Here is a 6,719-nt window from a genome sequence, read left to right on the forward strand (position 1 = left end):
ACGTCATCTGATAGCTCCATCCTCTTGAACGTGTCGTAAAATATGACCTCGACTGATCTCCCACTGTCCATCAGTATCCTTTTCACCCCCCACTCCTCGATGAGTAAGGTAACTACTAAGGGATATCCATGTGCTTGAACATTCGATGGGACGTCCTTGGATGAGAAGGTGATCGGCTGCATCATCCAGGGTTCCATAGGCAAAGTTTTGGCTACACTAAGGATCTCTTTTCCCGCCCGATCCCTCTTGCAGATTCTAAAAGTGATACTGCCTCTAGTCGAATCTTTGGGTTGCCGAGTGTGAAGTGGTGTTGCAGGTCAACTGAGTTCCTCAGTCGATCCTCACTTGATGCACGGGAGCATCGGGTTGTTGGGTCGATATCGGCTCTATCTTAACAAAATGTCGTAAGTAGCCATCTCAGATCAAATGTTGAATAATGTCTTTTACCTCCCGGCAGTTGTTAATCGAGTGGCCTCGGTACTGGTGGTAATGAAAAAACTCGGGATGGTTTCTTGTCTCGTCAAATTGGATTCCCCTTGTCTTTGGGTATCTGATGTCGTTTTGCTTTTCTACTTCCTTGAATATTTCCTCTAATGGTGCATTCAGAGGCGTGTACGTCCCTGGTTCATGACGAGGTTTCTTTCCTTTCTCAACCCATTCCTTCTTGCCCGAGCCTTGCTGTAGTGTCATCGGCCTTTTCTCTGATCGTTTTGGGTCTTCTCGAGGAACAGGTTCCACCGACGCACTGGCTTCTTGTACTCCTCTATCCTGCGCTCCCTCTTGTATCTCCTCTAAAGAAATGTAATGCTCTTGCATCTTCCTCATATCCCTTAATGTTTGCGGCTTCTCAGTATACATAGCTATCTAAATAGGGTCGGATTTTCCTAATGAATTTTCGAATCCGGAAATCTGTTGGTCGACTGGTACTTTTACGATATCGGTGCACAACTTCCTCCATCTGTCTGTTAGAGATCTTAAAGGTTCCATGAACCTTCGTGCCAGTGTGAACAGTTTGTTCACCCTTGGGCGAGAAATGTTGTTATGCATGTATGTTTCGAGAAATATTTCCACTAGGACGCCATAATTTCCAATGGACTCATCGGGCAAAGTATAGAACCAGTTGTTTGCCTCGCCTTCTAGGCTTGCTGGGAATAACTTACACATAACCACGTCATAGTTCTTCCATTGTAGTAGGAACATGTTGTACATCTTGATGTGCTCTCCTGCGTCGTCGGTGCCGTCAAACCTGGATAGGAAGGTTGGAAATGTACATTTTGGGGGGAACGGTGCTCGTTCAAGTTCCTTGGTGAAAGGAGTTTTCTGTGCTTCGCTAATCACCTCTGCCAACTTGTCGTCCTCGCCGTCTCCCGCCAACTTCTTAACCATCTCCTCAAGTTGCTTGAGCTTAGCCTCCGTCGCCTCCTCGGATCTCCCATTATGCACTTCTTCATCGGTTGAAGAATTCTCGGGTGGACCATACCCTCTTCTCGTTCGGTTGGGGTCGGGTGCACGTCCTAGGGCCAAGGGCGGTGTTTAAGTTCGTCCTGATCGGGTGTGGCTGCTGGAAGATCCTCGGCTCGATGACCCTCGTGACCCAGATCTCTGATTTCGAAATTGATAGTTTTCATACTCCAACGCCAGGTTCCTTCTCTGTAATTCCCTCATCATATCCTCATGTCTCCTCTGATTGGCCAGAATTTCCAGCAGTGTCGGGTCGGTGCTCTCGTGACTGGAATGACCATTTCCTTGGTTCCCTACCATATTGGGTGGTGGAACTGGTGGTGCCACAGGAGGAGCTACGGGGGGAGCGGTTGTAATTGGTGGGATGTCTCGGGTGGTGTTACCCAATTCTAAGTGCACTCGCCTAAGCCTCTCGCCTTCTTGTTCCAAAGCCCTCTGATACTCTGCACGTTGTCGAGCTCGTCTACGGTCCTCTCGCATTATTCGTGCTTCCTCGTCTTCCTATATGTCTGATGCAGTCATTACATATATCATCTCCCCTCGTATCATTTGACTCGGGCCAATTCTTATTTCTCTCGGGGTGAGTTCATCGTTTTGGCCTAAGTCGACTTCCTCATTAACAGTTGTCATGCCTCCACCCGGTGTCTGGGACTCTCCTTGTTGATGTTGTCGACTGTTTTGTCGAGAGTCTGTTACTCCCTCCTGCGAGCTAGTTCCTATTACAGTTCGATTACTCAGAATCCTGCCCGTCCCGGAAGTACTTGCCATCGACTCGGGTCTGATTGATACTCTTCGGCTCGCCCTTCCCTGCCTACGTCAGAAAAATAGACAGCGCCTCACTTTGGATTATTTTTGAAAAAGTTAAGGATGAAGTACAACAACTCTGAATTTCATAAAAAGAAAAAGTTCAACCAAGTACGATTCCTTTTTGCTTCAACTTGCTGAACTCAGCAAAAAAGGTCGTTTTGACAAATAAGACAATCTTTGGAAATGTTGTTTTGTTACGTCTCTTTCGGTACTTTTATTATGCATTAATCATCGTTTGTCCTAACATTCTTTATGCCAGAAATCATTAATTATCCGTACGTTCGGTCGGAAAATTTCTTTCTTGACTAAGATTTGTGGTGATGACCTCCGTCAATCGATCTGTCGGTGTCTCAACAGCGCAAGTTGTCCAAACGAGTTTTTTCTTCCTTTTGGCTTTGTGATGATGTTGTAGGGATCTTGTGACAGGGTTAAGATGACACTATTTTCAAAGTACTCATCGCACCCTTTCTAGCCATAGCTTTTGGAAAACTCTAACTCAACGATTTCGAGCTGATTTTACCGTGCTATTGTTGTTATTAAGTTACCCATGACCAGCGAGGTAGTGTTTTTTCTAGCTTCTACCAAACATAAAAGACAATTCTTTTGGGATTTTCAAATCCTTCAGATCACTCGTTTCAGTCACAAAATAAAACACAACCGATCAAAACTTAAACCTGACTTCTTAATCAGAACTATTTCAAGGGTTTTGACGTAAAGGGAAAGTTTTCAAAAGCATACCTCACAAGCTTGTTTTACAAGAGAATCTTGTAAGATAAAGAAAATTTTGATTAATATGCAACGAGAATCTTATTTTACAAGAGCATAACCGCTCTGACTGTTGACACGAGTCTAAATCAGAACTTTGCAAACTCGACGAAAGTTAAATGAAAACGAAAGTAACACACCGAGTTTCGAAAAGGAAAGAAAGACAAGAAAAAATCTTTTAAAGACTCATCCATCAACTCATATTTCTCAACTATAAGAGTCTTTCACTTAGCGTCAACTAACATCAAAAGATGTATTTAAGAGCTTGTGAATCTCTCTTTAATGGCTTTGATGCAAGGTATCAAAAGATGTTACATGGTCCCCTTAGTCGGCGCCAGAATGTAGATGTGGAAAATCCTACAACTACATCCAAAGAAACACATACACACACCTAATGAAGTAAACAAGCAAGAGATGCACAAGAACACAAGATATACGTGGTTCGGTATGATTACCTATGTCCACGGGGTAAGGGATGATCTTTATTACTTGATTCAAGGTTACAAAGGATGTCTCTTCTTACAAGCTCACAAGTCTCACTCTCAAGCTCTTAGTATTCTCTCTTACCTCACTGATTACTTGCCTCTCAACTCTCTACATAGCCCTCTATTTATAGCCGTAACTGATGATACACTCAAGTTACAGTGTAAGTTGTGGTGCATCTTTCTTGATGTCCTTCTCGAGTTAGGAATAGAGTTTGGCCCGAGATTCTGGGCCGAGCCTAGAATACCTTCTCCTGATGTTCCTTTGCTCGATGTCGTCTACTTAATGAATGCTGCCGATATCGCCCTTGATATATTTAGCCGAGTCTCACTTTGACCAGATTCTTCTTATCTCTTCAACTACTTCGTCAGTGCATTTATTGCTCTTGTACTCGATGGCCGTCTCTTCAGTCACCTCCGACCTTTACACATATTGTCTTCACGGGTTCCTTTGGTATCTCTTTTCTCGCGCCAAGGCCAAGTAAGGTGATTTGGTGCTCCGTGGTTCATCTGTTATCGATGCTTCACTACCTAGGATTGTCCCACCGGAATTTGTGGATTATTTACACCTACAATCACAAAATTAATTATTCGAAAGAAATGTTCAATTGCGCATATGACATTTGTGTGCGGGACTCTGAGTTTTGAGATGCAGATAGTAATTGAAGAAAAAGATGAAGAGATGAACCACCTTGTAGTACCGTGGTATCCCATCACCTTCTCTTTGGGGAACGTTGAGAGTTCACGAGTTTGACTCTCACCGTTTATGAACTTTATTGTCAGACATGGGATCCAGGAAATTTTAATTTTTCACATCTCAGTCAAAATCTTTTAGAATTTCACATACTACACGGAAATTGGAATTAATGGGTAGTTGAACCATACATGTAGGCGGCATTTTGGCAACATATATTAAATATGGCTCAGTCATGAAAAGATAACAACGATTAGAACAATAAAATTGGATGAGCATCTAGTTTAATTCTCCCATATAAAAACAGTAGAGACAACAAGTTTGTAGCTACAAATTCACAAAACGTGGATTCGAGAACCTTATACAAAATTAAGCCAATTGGGATCAGATAAAAGTTAAGATGTTGGAGTGAACTGTTAATGGAAAAACAATAACATTGAGTACACTATTCTGGAATAGTTTTATATCTGTTATACTTATATATCAAGAAGATGTTTCCTAGCTAGAGAAAACTTATGAGCCGGGCTTTCAATTAGATGACATGGAAGATAAAGAAGATTCAAATACACCTTACATTGAATCAATAAATATAGCTGGAAACCAAGATCCTCCTCCTACACAAGCTGTAGCATCAGGTTTTTCTCAAATTAATACTAAATTTCATCGTTTTGTTAATACCCTAATTGGCGCTCCAAAAGGCACACCTCAACTTCGTCAGAAATTGCTCAGCACAGGATCACATATTACACAGATGGTGAAAGATACTTCATCTAAACTCAAACAAGCCAGTAAAGCAGCAAGCAAAAAGATAGACGATGCTAAACTTTCTAAGGACTTTGAATCAGTTCCAAAAGAGTTTCAGAAAGCAGAAAGGGAACTACAGTATGACCCTTTTGTTCCACAGTCCAGCTATACTTCAAGCGAGCATGACAGAAATTCGGATAGAAACCTTGACCAGGGCACTGCTCTTACAGGGTCTGGAAGGCAGGATTTCTTGCAGCTGAACAGTGAGATTGTTCTCAATGAAGCAATCATTGAAGAAAGAGAACAAGGTATCTAAGAGATACAGAACCAGATTGGTGAGGTCAATGGGATTTCTAAAGAAGTTGCTGTGCTGGTCCATGATCAAGGACACAGCATCGATGACATTGGTTCGCACGTCGACAAATCATATACAGCAACTCAACGGGAAAAATCCCAACTGGAGAAAGCGGCAAAGATCCAAAAATCAAATTCATCTCTGATGTGCTTGCTGTTGGTGATTTTTGGGATTGTCCTGCTCATTGTGATAATCGTCGTGACTGCTTAAGTACATCAAGAAACTTGGTTTCTCAATCAACTTTCTTGGGATGTCCAAATTTGCTGGACAAGGAGTATCAAATTATGCTCATCCCCGAAACGTGGTTTCACAAAGCTGGCATATGGATCACTGCTGGCTGTATCTCCTCTTGCCTCATGGTTACATATATAGTATCGAATTGATGTATTTGGGCCATTGGTTGGTATTTGTAAAATTCCAGATGCTGATATCTCCCATTAACAGATATTTTATTTAAATTGATGATTTGTCGAACATATCTGGAATTAATCTCGCCTTAGTCTCCTCCTCACATAGGTTGGACAACCAGTATTTACGTTTTTAATATTAATGCTGCCAGTAACAATAGTATAATATCTGTAAGATTATAGAAGGAATGAGTCAATGGTGTTTTACCTATAATATCTGTGAAGCATGATATGGTCGGGTGTTTCCCAAGGCCTGTTAAGGAGATGCCATCTGTTTATGGCCTCCTCGCTATAGGAAAATGAAAATTGGTTCAGTATTTCAAGATCCTGATTTGCTCTCGTATCTGCTCATCTAACACAGGCTGCAATTCTTTAAGGTGGCAGACTACGCTCAAATGTTTTATCACGTATAATCAACTTTATGCCACTCTTAAAGAAGAAGAAACGCCAATATGGTGGGAAATCTTGGCGGTAAACAACACAGGTATGTACGCCCATACACTTTTAATTAGGTATGCCTATGTAAGTTATTGTAAGCATGTAATTGTGCTGGTATATATGATTCAGTAATCTGTTTCCATATTGCTTTGTTCCATTTGGAATCTTCGCAAACTAACAATATATTTTGGATTAAATTGATGATTTGTCGACATTTCTGGAATCCATCTCAACCTCAGCAGCAATGGTTGGACGACCAGTACGTTTGTATCATACTAAGAAATACAACATATTCACGTTGTACTAGAGTCATCAGGCGGAAGTGGTATACCCGTCTAAGTGGCTATTTGATTTGGAGGGGATAGACAAGTAAATTATTTTTCCTTGCGTATTCACAAGAAAGTTTTTTGATTTGGAATTGTAGATATCTATGTCGATGGTACAAACATGATAGGTACTCTTGATGTGATAAGAGACCTTAAAAGCTATTTGAAATCCGAATTTGAGATGAAAAATCTGGGGAAAGCTCGATCGAATACTGATCTTGTGGTATATTATTCCAGCAG

General features: G+C 41.4%; 1 pseudogene; it reads left to right on the forward strand.

Annotated features, from left to right (window-relative positions):
- The first annotated feature begins 4,750 nt into the window (after window positions 1–4,750).
- On the forward strand, window positions 4,751–5,518 carry LOC113316371 (annotated as a pseudogene).
- The last annotated feature ends 1,201 nt before the right edge of the window (window positions 5,519–6,719 follow it).

Source organism: Papaver somniferum, chromosome 10 (genome assembly GCF_003573695.1).
Source record: "Papaver somniferum cultivar HN1 chromosome 10, ASM357369v1, whole genome shotgun sequence".
In the NCBI taxonomy this organism is placed as follows: domain Eukaryota; kingdom Viridiplantae; phylum Streptophyta; class Magnoliopsida; order Ranunculales; family Papaveraceae; genus Papaver; species Papaver somniferum.